Consider the following 16,664-nt stretch of genomic DNA (forward strand, 5'->3'; position numbering starts at 1 on the left):
GTGCCACGTTAGCGTGCCGGCAACCGAATCAACATCCTTCGCTCACCCTTCTTTCAAAGCTAAACTTTCAACGATTTATTATCAACATTTAATACCAAACTATAATAGGATAATGTTTTTATTCTACGCTACTCCATGCGTGTCATGTGACCACAATTTTCCGTTCATTATTATTTTTCTTTTTTATTTTCCCCTAACCCTGCATTCTTAATAATAGACTTAACGAAATAAGTTGACATGCGTCAATGCGTCTTAACCCCATCAAAATTTGTCAAAAAATATAATTTATTTTAACTTTTTTTAATTTTCTTAAAATATATTATTAGTCCAACTCATTTAAATCTTATATCTGAAAAATATTTTCGTGGGAGATCTAATTGAATTATTTTTTTTACCCTTTTATTTTCTTTCTCTCTCTCTCTCTCTCTCTATATATATATATAAGGTTTGTTAAGATACTCATACTTGTTTCAAAATGAGTATTAGGGACTTATATCTTTTAATGTATTATATATACAATAAAACGTTATAAGTTACTAACATATTTCTAAACAATATGTAGCTATACATTAACATATTTCTAAACTATTTTAAAATAAAAAAAACGTGTAAAATAAGAAAGTGATAACTTATTTATTATTAATTTAAAATTAAATATTTTAATATATTATTCAAATTTAAATCATAAACTCGTGTTTTCTTTTTGTTTTACTGTGCATGTCTCTTTACTTTTAAGAATCCAACTATGACCCACATGTATCACTTACCTTTAGCCATCTTTCAATAACTAATCTAAAATACAATCAGATTCAGCCAAGAAAAGCTTGTTTAGTGTGATTTGCCAAAATGGGGGAAAGTTAGGTTATGCATGAAAATGGATGAGAAAACGAAAAGAAAAACATTTGTCAAAAAAAGACTTTTTGAGCAAAGGCATGGGTAAGGGTGTAATAATGAGGGTTTAAAATTTTCCAAGATAAGGAGAGAGAAGTAATTAATGGGACTTGAAAATGATAAGCGTGTGTTGAAAAGAAGTGGGAAAGTTTTGTGGCTTTGTTAATCATTCCATTCTATCCGGATATGAAAAAGGGGAAAGGAGCGAAACAAAGGGTGTTGCATTGTTTATGATTTGGTCCCATTCAGAGACAAGAACGTGATATTGGACTTTCTAACTACCATACCTAACCCTTATTTCACAGTTGAAGATTTTATGCCCTATGGCAGACCATGTGGGTTTGTGCTCTGTGGTGCCCACCTCGTGCTTTCTCCTCTTATTCCTCCTTTCTCTCTCTCTTCTTCCTTGTCATCCCCACGTAGGACACCAAGCCAAATCTATGCATTCAATTTTTGAATCTTACATTTTCCTGAAAACATTTGGAACATTGCAGAAAAAAATAGAGACAACTAGCGGGGGAGAGAGTGCTTGAATAGGTTGTTGTTTTGTTGTTGTATTTATATTTTAATGAGAACCTACCTTTTATTTTTGGTCTGACATGAGAACCTACGTAATAATGGCTATGGGCTATGTGGAGGGTTGGTTGATGAAGTTCAAAATCCTTGGACAAGCACATGCAGATGCAGATGCACATACCAAACAAAGCCATAATAAATGCCACTTTTGTCTGCACTCTTGGTGGGGGTACACCCTCGTGGTCAAACTGAGAGTAATAAATTATATACTGAGTAACATTAACCAATTCCACTTTTCTGCTCCCTAATATTTCTCCAAATTTTAGTTTATGTAAAAATTTGAAAATAAAAATGAAGAAAAATAATGTTGGTGTAGGGGTGAGGGAAGCTTTGCTCAGATCGTTCTGCTGTTCACGTGATGGCAGCGATCTTCAGGACGCACACATGGAAGCATATCTTTAAGGACAAAATGATCTCTCTTTTCGCCTTCAATTTCTCATTTGCTGCTAATAAATTACACAAAATTAAGTTCAATTTTCTTATCATACAACTAATTCTTGCTACATTCACATATCCATTGCATGTTTTCTTTTCAAATTTTGCACTGTTTGAGCTTTATGATAAGCTTTTTAAATTTGGAGTACTTATTTAGGTTTATCACGTAACCTGCATTATAAAATTTCGGATTTAGGTGATTTTAAAATAGGTGAATGTTAGTAAATATGCTCGTTGTACAGGTTTTTTAATTGAAATAATGAAGTAAATTAATTTATAACATAATTTTAAATAATTATTTATCAATTTAATAATAATAAAATTAAAATAATAATTTAAAATTTTAGAAATAAAAATTAAGATAATAAAAAAAAGTAATATTATGTTGCATCTTAAAAAATACTAAAATAAATAAGTAACTTTTCAATTTTTTTGTGATATATATTATTAGTTATTTTAAAATAAATTATAATAAATAGATTCATATGGTAATAATTATAATAAATTTTAAAAGATAAATAAATATCAGCATATCTAGAATATTAACATTATTAAATGAAATTTTTAAAAAAATTTCTAAATTAATTAAAAAAATTTGATGATAACATTAACAAATATTTCATTTATTATATAAAAATTATAATTTTTTATGATTATGAAGAATATATTAATTTACAAAATTATGATACATTATAAATTAATAATATAATACATATTTTTAATATTTTTTTAGTTTTAATTATTCATTAATAGATAAAAATAAATAAATTTAAAATTTAAAACTAAAAGAAACATGTTAATTAAGTAAGTATAAATAAAGAAAATATTTTTTATTATTGTCTTAATTTTATTTAAAAGAATAATGATAATAATAATATTTTTAGTATAAATACATAAAAAATTATATAATAATGTCTATAAATTAAAATATATTATTTTTTATTGTTATATAAATAAATTTATTAAAAAATATTATACATATTAGAACAGTATTGTAAAAATAAAATCTATATAATTTAGTATTTTTTAGAGTTAATTAAATTTATTTATAATGTTTAATATAGTTAAAAAAACTATTTATGATAAAATTAAGAAATTAATTTTAAATATCATAAAATATTTTATTTTTAAAATTTAAAAATAAAATTTATATTTCACAATTTCATAAAACTATTCATCATTATAAAATTTAAAAATAAATAATTATAACAATAATTTATTAAATATAACAAAATTTTTCAATATGAGTTATAAAATTTAAATAAAAGATCCTATAGTTTTTAACTTATGTATTTATATTTATTTGTTGAACTAAATTTATATAATACATCATTCATTTATAATTATAATTTAAAATTATTAATAAAAATTTTACTATATAATTATTAAAAGATGATATAATATTTTTTTAAAAATAACTCATTGGATTAATAATAATAATAATTTAAATAAAAGTAAAAATGTGACACCCTTAAGTCTGTATCAGCAACATGGATACATCTTATGTCGATCTAGTCCTTTTTAGCCAAAGTATGATTAGGAGAATGAGTCAGGAAATAAGTGTGAGATTTGTGATATTTTCATTCTTATTAAGCAATGTGCACTCATTACAAATAGCATTCATCACCCTCATTTCTCCTAAATTCCTAATCAGCTTTATTCTTCCATATTCCCAGTGTATCTCTGTAACTATCTACACGTATTTTAATAACTTTTCATAATAGTATAACTTTCACCCTTTTTTCCTTTCTCATCATAACACAATTTCACTGTTATAATATAGATAATCATTCCAATGCTTTTGTTCTTTTGTTATCTATCACAAGTGGTTCTACTATTTCCACATAATTTCACATATAATTTGAGAGAGAACAATAGAAGAATATAAGCTTAAACATATTTCAACTTCCAATAAAAGACCCATGGTCACAATAACATGTCATTCATACATATAATCAATTCATCAACAAATTTTTCAGCGGTCAGACACCTCTAGAATCAGTCCAAATTGTATATTGTTTGTATTTTGACATACTTTTCCAGCATGTTCATTCGTACTTATTCTTGATTTGAATAGATTTTTACATTAATTACCTTATTATTTTCTACATATGAACGTGTTTAAGACTACATGTGATTTATGGACATTTTGGGAGTAAATTCAAGAGAATCATGCCAATATTAGTCAAAATACGCTCAGCCCATAAGTAGTTAAAATGTCCATGCTTTGATATGATGCACGACTATGCATTTAAAGAAGCACACCCATGTTCTTAGTTTAAGCTTAGTAGTGCATACTGCTAGCACAGCCATGCTCAACTTCATGACCCCAAATTTTCAACAAACTTTAGGGTTTCAAATCCTATTAAAAGAGGCAGAAGGGTAGCATTTGATATTGGCTATCTCATTTCTTCCACGTGATCGTCAGCACATTCTTGGCAGGACTTAGAGCTTCAATCAATCGAACTTGAAAATTGAGAACTCCTTTCTAGTTTGCTTTTTACCTTGTAATTATGACTTTATTTACGATTGTTTTAATTCTTTCTTTTAGTATAAGTAATTAAATCCTTAGCTAAGGCTAAGGGAATTTTTGTTCATAAATTTATGAAATTTTGATGATTAAATCTAAGTTTAGTTTTCGTTTATGATTAGTATTTATCCTATTGAGCATGATTACATGTTATGAATTGGTCACTTGTAACATAATCCTAGTTAATTATATTGTAGGCGATCATACCTCGATTAGTTAATGAATCCATATGATAAAATTAGATAAATGATTAGGTGGATCAAACCAATTCTTCTCTTTCAAACGTTATTAAATTAACGAGTTCATATATGCTTATTGCTTTCTTAAATTAATATCCTACATGACCATTGTAGATGTTAGTTTAGAGAAAAGAATATTATTATTCCTTGACCAATGGGTATTGATAGTAATTGTATGAATGATTGGTAATCACAAAGAAATCAAATATAGAGTAAATCAGAAAAAGAACATAAAGGATTGGATGAATAAATAGTTTGAGGATTTGTAATTTTGAATCAGTTTAATTAAAATTGTGAACATAATTATCTTGATGAAAAACAGGATGAGAGTTATCAATTCACAGATTCACAAATGCATGTAATTTTGATTATCATAGTATCACAAGCTAAGTGAGCCAGATTATGAATTAAATCAAATTATCATTTAACTTAACCTGAATTTAATTATCAAACCAAAATATCAATTGAATCTTAATTTAAATTTTAACCAACAAAACAGTTTATCATAATCATCAATTGCAAATCTGATGTTAGATTAAAAGCGAAAAACTTAGAGCAATTAATTCCAAAACTTAAATCAAATTTATAGCATCTAGACTCTGTGGATTGAATGAGAGATTTAGCCTTCCATTGAAATAATAATCCAAGTATGAATGAGAAGAGATGAAAAATCATGAAGAAGAGAAACAAGAATTCTAAAAGGAGGTGAAAGCCAAATCTAAAATTCAAATTATAAAATTGTCCAATAAAAAATAACACTAGTTCAGAGTCTGATAAGCCTATTTATAGGTTCTAATTAAGGTAAACTAAATGGCTAAAATTTGGGCCTCAAATGTATTTAAAAGCCCAGATATAAATATTCAAAAACAAGGGTCCAAATGTAATCCTGTATATAAGATTCAGCACAACTTTCTCAACTTCAAAAAATTATAGAAAATTGAAAATACATCCAAATCCAGCAATCCAAATATGCATTTTGAAGCCCTAAATGTGCATAATCTAATGCAACTAGAATCAGTAAAAAATGATATTTGTAGAGAAAGTTATGACCAAAAGAGTAGTCAGAGGTTACAATAATTGAAAATATAAAATTAAAGCATTTATTTATACTAAGCTCAATTTAGTTCAATTACTAGGAAATGGTAAAAAATTTAAAAATAAAGCATATGAAAAGTGTTTAGGAATCAAAATAAAACAATAAATATGAACATAAAATATGTGACATCAGTACACTTATCCACGAACATGCAACAAGAACAATAACACTTCTTGGACACACCCAAAGTTCTTGTCTCAGGATCTTATATATATACAATCAACCATCCACTCATTTCTCACGAAAAGGTTAAAAGAGATAGAAGTTAGAAAAAATTGTCAATCAATAAAGGAAAGGAAGCACAATTTGAGACATGATGAAGTTTTACATGCAAGGGTGAATTTTGACTCTCCATAGGCAAAACATAGAATGGCTAATGAAATATGTTTCACTTGCATGAATTGTGATTGGCTAGATAAAAGGAAGTAGGACAAGATGGTTGGTCATGTTTTCCTTTGCATGATGAGACCTTTACAACTTTTTGGAACAAGGTAGCTAGTTTGCAAAGTCCAAAGCCACTAAGGAAGATTCCTTGCATGGTTGAACAACACTTGGAGGGAGAAAATTTGATTGCATGCATTTCATGGTGGAAGTGTTAAGAACTAGGATCTAGACGCTAAAATGGTTGGCCAAAATCCATTAATGTGAAAAATTTTATTTTATTAGAGAGCAATAATATAATACATTTTTTAACTGCCAAGATCCTTTCATGTAACAAAGTCTAATAGTCTAGATAAAGTGTGAGAATTTTAGAAAAGACATAACAAAGGTTGTTCTTACAAAAATGAGATTTTTATCTCTCTACAAAAGTTTACACTAACAATTTTGAACAAGGTTGGAGTCATTGTAAATTAATCATAATCAATTTGCATTCTTCAAAAAATAAGAAAAAAGGTCAACCTCAAATATACTCCCAACTATTCTCTTTATTTAAAGTATTCACTCTGTCACGACCTTTTGTTATGAAGGATCAATGACATTCTACTTTACCATTCCTAATTCAAATACCTACTTATGAGATAATGCATGGATAGAATAGGGAATATAATTTTCCTTAGAATTTGAACTTCAACATCTCAATCAACAAAATAACAAATCCCTGAGGGCACTTTTATATAATCCAAAACTATACATAAGTGTGTGTGTGTGTGTATATATATATATATATATATATATATATATATATATATATATACAATAGTTATTTTGCAAGTAGTACAAAATATAAGTTTTTTTTAATAATAATTACATCATTGAAGATTGTAGCTAAATAGTCTAGACTCACTACTAAGACCTAGACTAACAAAATAAATAAAGCTACAATCTTTGCAAAAAATCTTAACTCTATGCTTTCCTCAGCCAGACCTTCTAGCATGAGAAGTAGATGTGTTACCTGTCATATCTGCTCACGTACCATCGTACGGTCATTGCAAGACGCACATACATCCACACAGATAGAACAATAAGGGTGAGCTTATGAAATAACCATCATGGTTATGGAAATAAATTGTGAATATAAATATTCATACAACTCGTTATCTCCACATTTTCAGCACTCAGCACAACAATGAAACTCATCTAATGCAAGATGCAATAGCTCAATTTCAATTGGTTTCACAGCCTTACTAATCCAAAAGGAACCTACAAATCTTCGGTCTAGGAGTGACCCATCCCCATATCTGGATCTAGATATATATCATAGTACAACTCAGCATGTTATCTGATCGATACATGCCTATTTGAGACCATGAGCTAAAATAAGTAGAAATATTGCAACAAATTCTTCTACGCTTACATAATAAGTATCATGTAATGCTCCTCTTTAATAATAAAATGTTACAAAGCTAAAAAACTTGTTTAATAATACATAATTGATTATAACAATTTTCATCAGTTTCATGATATAATTGCCTCAACAGTATACCTTCTACTGTGTCTTTATCATACTTTGTTGCATCTAGCACTAGTTTTCTCTTTTTTGTTTCTCTTGTTCTCAATAGTTCTTGAATTAATTTCTATTATAAGAAGAGGAAGAAAAATGCATAGGGAAAAGAGAGAACAAATAAGAGAGAGAGGAAGAAAGCATTGGTGAAGAAAGTATTTAAGAAAGAACCAGAACTATGAAGATGAGGAACTACAGAGACGAGAAAGAGGCACGATACACAATAGTGTATTTATGAATTATGATATTAGGAATTCAAATTTCTAAGGTGCATGTTAGGAATTCAAGTGGGCCAAATTTAGTTATAATAGATTCCATAGAATTGGTCCATGGAATTATAATTTCAATTCCAAATGGATATCCAAACATGATAATTAGAATTCTAAAGCCTAATGCCTTTTTTTGGGTGAACTTAGAGTGCAATATACAATAGATAAGTTAGAGTTTTAGTTAGAATTGAAATGAGTTTCATTATGGTTCAAATTACCTAAATATAGGAGTATAATTCAAAGTCATGCAATGCTTGTGTAAATTTTAGAATTGATATTTACTCTATATGAATTAAAAGTCTAGCAGAAATCTTATGCATGTTTTGTTGTGTAGATTTGTTTGTAGTTGCTTTGTATGTTTCTTGTATTATTTTACATTCATGTGTTTGCATTCATATCATCAATTTTGCATGAAATCCTTTAAAAATAAATTCATATCAATTGTAAATGCTTGTAAATGGATTTTATTAGTTTTATGTACAATTTGTTAATGTTTAGTAAGATATTTTCAAAGATTTCGTTTACTAATTGACCCAATTTTTATAGAAGCTTACTTTAAATCTTTTAGAATAGATGTAAAATCTCAGATCTGGTGAAAAATATAAGTTTAGAAAAGTTTAGTATGAGAGAAAATGGTGGTATATGGTCTTGGGTCTCTCTAAAACCTTTGAGAAGTGTAAAGAAAAAATGAAAAATTTGTGTAAGGCTCATATTTATAGGCAAAATTTTAAATTTTTTAAGGTACTGTTCACGCCGACTTTACTGTTCACACTGACTTATTATTCACGATGACTTTATTGTTCACCTTTTTTTTAAAAAAAAATAATTTCAAAGTACATCTAAATCTATTCAAATACTAAATAATCCTTCAATTAATATTTAGCAAGTACAAAATATTACAGATTACTCAATAATAAAATACAGACCTGATATATGATAAATACATTCTCTATTAACCACTTTCAGCGATATACCTAAGAGAGCGTTTCAATGCTAACTGCTTTTTTAAGTATATTATTATAGAACGTTCTACTAATAGTTGTCTAAGTTAGCGCTCTAAAAACTCGTTTCTGACATAATGAATGGAAATAATAAGAGTAATAACAATAATAGTAGTAAAAAGATGACAACAATAACGGTGGTAACTATAACAATAAATATTGTGATAGTGACATGAAAATAATTATAATAATAATGATAGTAGTATCAATAATTATAGTTATGGTTGCAATTATAGTAATTGGCTAATGGTGGTAAGTGATAGTTTTAGTGATGAGGATGGTTCATTAATAATGATATTTATTATTGTGTATATTTTAGGAGAAATAAGAGTTGAATGATTTATTTTATAATTAAAATGTTAAATTATATTATAATTTTTAAAATAAATGAAAAATTTATTTTTAAAATCAAATTAAAAATTAATTAAAGTTTATTTTAGTCTAACATGTTTTATTTAAGAGTATGATAAGTTTATTATTTTGCACAGTTCCTATTTTAAAGGAGTTTAATTCTATAATAATAATAATAATAATTTACAATAAAATTTATGTCAAAACTATATTAATATTATCTTGAGTCGTAAGTTTTTGTAACACTTTGCATTAAATGAATTTTTTTTCTATTTAGATCATTTAGCATGAGGCATTAAATTGACCCTTACCTATACACTCACCATGTACCTTTATAATTTTTTGAGCATATCATTTCATCTTTTATATTGAATGTTTACTCTTAGCCCTTAAAATAATTTTTGAAACAGTCAAACTTGGATTTTGAAGCAATCTTTAAACCAAATGATAAGACTGAGAGCACGTATCATCATGCCGAATTGTTAATTTATATTTAAAAAATTTTAGTAAAGTTTTTCTTTGTCTCTTTAAACATTTTTTTTATTTTAATTTCTAATCTTTTATAAATTTTTTTTTTAGTTCCTAACTCTAATATAGTCCATTGAGATATTATAATATGTTAACTTATGATTTGACCACATTAACATTAGAGACTATAAACAAAAATTTATAAAAAAATAAAGAATAAATAAATTCATTCAAAGGACTAAAACTAAAGAAAAAATTAAAAAATTATCACCGGTCCGAAAAGCTAGGTCCTCGGTTTTTAATTATACTCTAACAACAATGATCATAAAATGTTGAAACACATTTTTAATGTCTAAATAAGTGGCTATATACGCACACAGAAAGAGGATAGTATGAATAAATAGGAAGCATGCAAATGTATATTTTAAGACACTTCCAACTGCAAGTGATGTATTGGTTTTCTATTTTTCCCTTTCTTAGCAGACAAAAGCACGTTGTTGTTGATGTTCAGATAGCTCCAAGGATGCTAATGCAATTGAATTCAAAACTCATCACAGGAAATATTTCAAACTTGTATTCTTCCCATGGTTTCATGCACTCAAGCATTCAGGAAAAAGCTATATATTATACTCATTATGTCAGGGGAAGTGGGGCCCAAACAAATGTATCTCCCTTTAATACCCATACCCTATAAATAGATTAAATATATGTTACATTCTTATTAATTTTTGCAAGTTTCTATGTGAATAATGTATATTTAGCATCCTACATGAGATTGGCTAAGCAGTTATATGTGTCACTGGTTTTGACTATTTGGGTTCAAACAATTCGAATATTGAACCACATACACAGGAATTAATTGTTTTCAAATACACTAAATCGACGGAGAATGTGAGCCTCCAAAAATATTCTACGAGAGAATCACATGAAGCCAAGATTAGTCCCAAGCCACACACACTGCACGAGTTTTAAGGATGTCCCACACAAATTTTCTAGTTTGTCCTTTGCTTTAATAACGACAAGACCTAGATTGAATGGTCCACCACGTTATATCATATACGAGTCAAGATATCTATCACTAGTTTAAAAGGACACACATACCAATCAAATACTAATTTCAACTTAAATATATATTTCATTTCTAAAATTTTACTTTCTGTATAAATTTTAAATTTTACTTCTCTCTCAGTTGATTCTTGACTTTATTTTTCTATAATTACACACTTTAATAAACTTTAATTTTATTCTAATTAATCTTTAAACCTTACATCTTTTACAAATATATTATTTGTAAATAAAATTAGAGTTAAATTACTGATGGATAAAAACATTTAACCGTAGTTACATTATATGTTGGTTATTCACCAATGTTTTTCGTTGTACTTCATTCTTCTAAACATGAAAACATAATACAAACTTAAAATTCAAAGAAAAAAATATTAAAATAAAAAGTATATGCCACAAAAATATGATAGTAATAATTTTGAGACAAAATAAACTAAAGTATACATAGAAAAATTTCTTATATTATATAATGTATAATTATAGTGAATTTTTAAGTATTTTGTTATATTTTTTTTCTCAATTTAAAAGAGCTATAGAATTCATTTCTTGGATGAAGAATTAAGCTCAAGGAGATCGTCTTCTTACTAAAAGTTTAGAAAAGGAATAGTGGCCCCGTTCCCAAGGAAGTATTGTGTTATAATATTTAAAAAAGTGAATTATGGCACAGAAAAGTTCATGAATGAATGAGTTTTAAGGTAAATAAATGGGGAATTTTTTTTCCATTAGTAATTTGACTCTGATTAAATTTATACAAGGAGTTATTAATAAAAGGTATAAAGTTTAAAGATTAATTAGAACAAAATTAAAGTTTTGGAGGTCTATTTAAAAAAAAAAGTGAAATTTAAAGATCAATGGAGTCAAATTAAAGTTCAGAGCATTTAAATTTAATTACATATGATCAATAATAATTATCATATTGCTATATCACATTCTGGTCTGACTTGACTTGTACGTGTATAAACCATAAAGTAAAACATTTTAGAAATTGTTAAATGAAATTTGGACGGTTATGTGCATTAGTCACTCAGTATATTAAAAAATTGATTGGAGTCATGATTCATAGTTCGTATTGTCAATCACGCATCTTTAAAGATGCATCTGACATTTGAAAGAAAAACATATCTGACAAGTTATTGTTGCCAAGTGGATGCATCAGCCTACGATGTTGTTTCAGAAAGATAGAAAAAAAGAGTTGAAAGAACTTAGAAAGACAAGTGAGTTGAGAAAAAGAACAGTTGAATTTCTTTATTATTTGTATGTTTAATCGTGAAAGGAAAGAATAACTAAAAATTCAACGTGTAAATAATAATATTATTTTTATATATTATTTATTTATATTTTTTTAAAAATAGAAAATTAGTCATTTTTCAATTTTTTTTAAATACTTGAAGATTGAAGAATTCAAAATAAAAATATTCATAAAAGTTTAAAAACACTTCTTAAGTTATCTTTTTATATTTAATTAATTTTCAAATAAAAATTAATTTAAAGTTCACAGCATTATCTACATTTGCCGTTCCAATGAGTTCACCAAACATATGTGCGCTTCGGACTCGGCATTTATGCCCAACTCGTTGGACATTATGTGGTTGGGCTTCATTTGCTTAGATTCACGACAACAAAATGAGTTAAAAAAAATCAAATAAAACCAACTCGATCCATCGCCCATATTCATTTTATTTTTGTTAAGATTAATTTTGTTCAAATTATTTTATATTATAAATTTAAATTCTCATCCATGACCATTTTTAAAAATTATTTTCATCTTTATTAAATCACGTAATTTCTCTTACATTAAGTATTTAATATGTTTGTTATTTTTATTTTTATTCCGTTCCACTATTTTTTCTTAATTTTAATCTATTTTACATTTTGATACCTATCAAATTAAAATATATTTTTTAGACAAATTAAATTTTAAAATTATTATAATCTTAATTGATCTTAATTTAAATTTAATCTTTAATTTTTGACATATCACATTAATAAAAATATTTCTTAATTTCAATAATTTTTGTATTTTATTCTCAATTTTCGTAGTCATATCTCTTTAATATAGTTTTATTCTGTATAATACAATTCTCTCTAATTTTTATTTATGAATTTACGTAAATTTAAAAAAATCTATAAAATACGTAGAGAAACTAGCTAATTTAATCATCATAATATTATATGGCACAAACAACTTATCACACTAAACAAGCTAGAATTGATATATCTGTGTCTTATTGATTAAATATAAAAATAAATAAATTAAAGATCGCTAGTTAAATTGATAAATCAAGTGATGCTATTAAACGGCAGTCGTCATTTTCACATTTGAAAAATTTTGTACTCTTAGATTGTATTTGAATGAAAAATTTTTAAATTTTTAAAAGTACGAAATCAATTATAAAAAATTATTTAAGTAAGCATAACATATTTAGTAATTTAAATTACTTCATAAAAATGTAATATTAAGTAATTTTTTTATTTATAAAAATATTGACAATATCTCTCGTGAAAGAATCACTATTAACCAAAATTTGTACCATCCTTAATTTTTTATTTCATATAAATAATAATTTATAATGAAGAAAAGAATATGAAGTGAATTTCTTTTATATTTATAGTTTAAAGATTTGAAGAAAAAGTAGAATTTACATTTCTTTTATCCAATTTACGAAAACTCAAGGTATTTAAAATATTACAAGAAATAGTTTTTGAAATTTTAAATTTTAAGTAGAGTGAAAGCTAGAATTCACAACATGACATTTTATTTAATTCGTATTACATGCATATTAGTTAAAAAAAAATGAACAACATTACCTTTCGGTGGAGTAAATTTTTATCTAAAATTGAATGGAAACTACATTAGAATTATTACAATTTTTAAAATTAATTAAAGTCCTAATAGAGCAGTCTTCCCTATAACTCCACCTAGGATATGATCTTAAAACGAATAAACCTTCATTTATTCTTCAATTTCATTTCCTGGAAAACAATTTGTAAGGGTGAATATCCTCCGCTCCACTAAATCCTTTATTTTATAAATGAATCAAGTAATGCATAGAACATTATTTAATACAGAATATATGTCAAAATAGTACTAGCTCATATACTATATTAATAAACCTACAGCAGATCAAGTATCATAACAATCACATCAATACACAACATTTCACACATAACCAAATTCAATCATTCCATCATAGACTTCGTACCACTTTATTCATTTCATATATCAGTATGTCATAATAAGTGTTACAACCATATTAATTAATGAATTACGATACATGCATTATAATTACACCTGTCAATGTTTTACAATACCTGTATTGTAATCACACTAATCAATCCATTATGAACCACCTATTATAAACATACATCTCATAATTCACAATCATTGCCTCTAGGATCCTTTAAGGTCTTTAATAAGTATATATAGTTACCGGTTAACCCTTGCAAACAGATACAACATATACAAAAAAAGGACCCTTTAGCAAAAGTATAGTCAAGAGTCTAGTCAGGAAACGAGTGTAAGGCCATATGATGCATTCGCAATTACTAAATTGTATATATACAAGCGAATGTCATTCATCACCCTACGTTTTGATTTCCCAAATCGTTTTCATATTCTATACTTTCAGTCTATCTCTGTAACTATATATACACATTTTAATCAGTTTTTCATGATATATATTTTCTCAGCACTTCTTAAATACTCGTATCCATTTCTTCTCATCATTTTTCTTATGATAGTACAATGTCCACTCTTTTTCTTTCTCTTCATAATAAAAATTCACCATATTATGTCATTCATGTACAATTAAATCATTAATCAATCATTTACATTGATTCTCTTTCATAATAATTTCCTTTCACATGCAATCAAGTTCACACTAATCCTTTTCATTACTTTTCACTAATAATAAATTTTATCATTCAAAAACATTCAAACACTCTTCATCAATCAATTTCAAATCATACAAATCAATACAATGTGTCGAAGGTTGGACACTTTCGAACTTAACCCAATCTTATAGTTTATAAATACATTGCTAGGATCACACTCTCTTGGTCTTTATAAAAATCATCTCTCCTAAGATTTATCCCTTTTACCCACATATACATATATATTGAATAACACTTTTTATGAAAATCTTCTTAAAAACTCATCCTTAAAACATATCATAGGTTTTCCATACTCAAAAATTCATTTTTACACTGTATTTGTTAAGAAAATATTAGAGATCTGTCATCCTAAGTAAGAGAATTTGAATTTTAGGCTAAAAATGTGTACATAAGAATTAGGATTTTGGGATCAACTCTGCTTACCTAGAAATAAGTCTCTGAGACTATGTTCTTCGCGAGATCTAGAGGAAAATGCAATGTTTCAATGGAGATATATATTACAAAGAAAAGTACTTTTAAGAAAGGAGAAAATAGAGAAATAGAAGTGAGATTGAAAGATTGAGCTCTAAGAAACTTACTTAAGATTAAGAGAAAATGAAGTTAGAGCTCAAATTCGAAAGAAATTCAGGGTTTGTGGGAGTTTTGTCTGAGGAAGGGAAGTGAGAGAACGGAGGAAAGTGATGAGAAGAGTTTCCTACTTAGAGAAATGGAGTTTTAGAAGCCCAAAATCACTTAAATACTCACTTTCCTCGCAAATTCTCGCTTGAGCAAAAAACTAGACAAAAATCACTACTTTTTTGCTGATATTTTTGCTTGAGCAAAAACTGGCCCAAGAGCTACCCTATTCTGTTGCAAATTTTCGCTAGAGCGAGAGATTTCTCGCTTAAGCAAAAATACAGTTGGAAAAATCTGATTCATTCTTGCTTGAGCGAAAAATTTTCGCTTGAACTAAAAGAATATTCTCTTTGGTTTTTTATTTTTATTTTTGGGAAACTTTTCATTTTGAAAACAAGAAATATACAATTGAAAATCTAGGATGTCACAAATTTAATATGTAAGTTAGAAGAAAAAGGTAAAATACTTTATCTACTTCTTTCGGTTTACTCATTGGTTATGTAAGAGATAGTTTTGAAGAAAAATAGAAACATGTATATATAAAGGGGTAGAATCTTCTGACACTAGTATAAGTTTAAAAAATTTTACACTCAACCTAAGTCTTTTATTTAACTTATATTTAATGGATTATAATTTATTACTTTACTTACCATTAGATGTAAGTTAAATGAAAGGTTCAGATTAAGTGTAAGAGTTTTTAGACTTGCACTATTGCAAGAAGATCTTTCCGCATATATATAATGTTATGAAGTAATTATCTATAAAATTTAAATTATTATGTGAATGACTAGTTTTACAAAGTATTTTTGACAAATTCTCTTATGCAAAAAGCCTTTTACACTTGAAACGTGTTCTTTCTTATGTTAAGATTAAACTTTTTAATCAACAAAATTAAAATTATTTTCAAAAAGCTACATGATATTAAAAAAAAAAAAAATCAAATGAACCTTAAAACAAGCATATTAGGTAAACAAGATAAGTTTTAAATTTAAAAAATTAGTTAAAATCAAATATTATAAAACTTAACATAGCTCAACTTTTTTTTATCTATTTGAAATTAAGGGGCTTACAAAACCCATTTTTCCCCCTTTAAATAGGACTGCAAATATGAGGAAAAAAAAAGACTTTTAAAAAGTTATATATATCTTTTTTGGGGGCGGGGGCATGACTTTATACATATATATATTTTGTACCTTTGTTTTACTTTTAAAAATTATATTTTCTTTTAGAATATTCATATTCCATCAACATATTCATATATATTAGGTCGCCGACATTTGAAGACTTTGTTG

This window comes from Abrus precatorius, unplaced genomic scaffold (assembly GCF_003935025.1).
Source record: "Abrus precatorius isolate BTA unplaced genomic scaffold, Abrus_2018 Scaffold2, whole genome shotgun sequence".
NCBI classification, from domain to species: Eukaryota; Viridiplantae; Streptophyta; class Magnoliopsida; order Fabales; family Fabaceae; genus Abrus; species Abrus precatorius.